Here is a 699-nt window from a genome sequence, read left to right on the forward strand (position 1 = left end):
GCTTTGTACAGAAGGGTAAGAATTACGGTGTTAAATTTTAAATAACTTGTATAAGGAAAATATTTTTAATTCTGATATGCTCATTAATTATTATATCTATTTGTTGTTTTCAATACATTTCCCCATAAACAGGTTGTTGTTCTAGCAAAGTGGTAAAATGATCATTTATACTTAAAAATTATTTTAATTTCATGTAAGTGATACCTTTTATTTAGGGCTGTATTTTTTAAATACTAAGCACCTGTAGCTCGCCCCGCCCTAAAAGTCAGATTGCTTAACTTGTTAGTTATATTCTTGCTGTTTAGTGATGGTTCAGCATCACTGAACTGAAACAAATAATACAGTTTGCATTGATTTTTAAAAAAGGCTTTGGAGACCTTTTGAGTCAAATGTGTTAGGTAATGGCATAATAGATGCATTCCTTCACCTGCTTACTACATATGTAATACAGACATCCACAAATAATTCAACAGATCATAAGAATGACTAAATTTTTAATATAGAAAATCACATGAAATTTCTAACATCCTGGCTGCAACTCTGTTAATCAAGGATCTGCTTTACTAAAAAGTATAGCCATAAATTACCTGCAACAGTTAATCTCTCTAAAGTTTCCAGGTGGCATGTAATTTCATGAAGAGAGCTGCACAGCTTTGAGAACACAAATTCTGTTAGAGTATCTTTAGACTGTCTTGGTAA

The sequence above is a fragment of the Athene cunicularia genome, assembly GCF_003259725.1.
Source record: "Athene cunicularia isolate RWA chromosome 5 unlocalized genomic scaffold, athCun1 chr5_part1, whole genome shotgun sequence".
Lineage (NCBI taxonomy): Eukaryota > Metazoa > Chordata > Aves > Strigiformes > Strigidae > Athene > Athene cunicularia.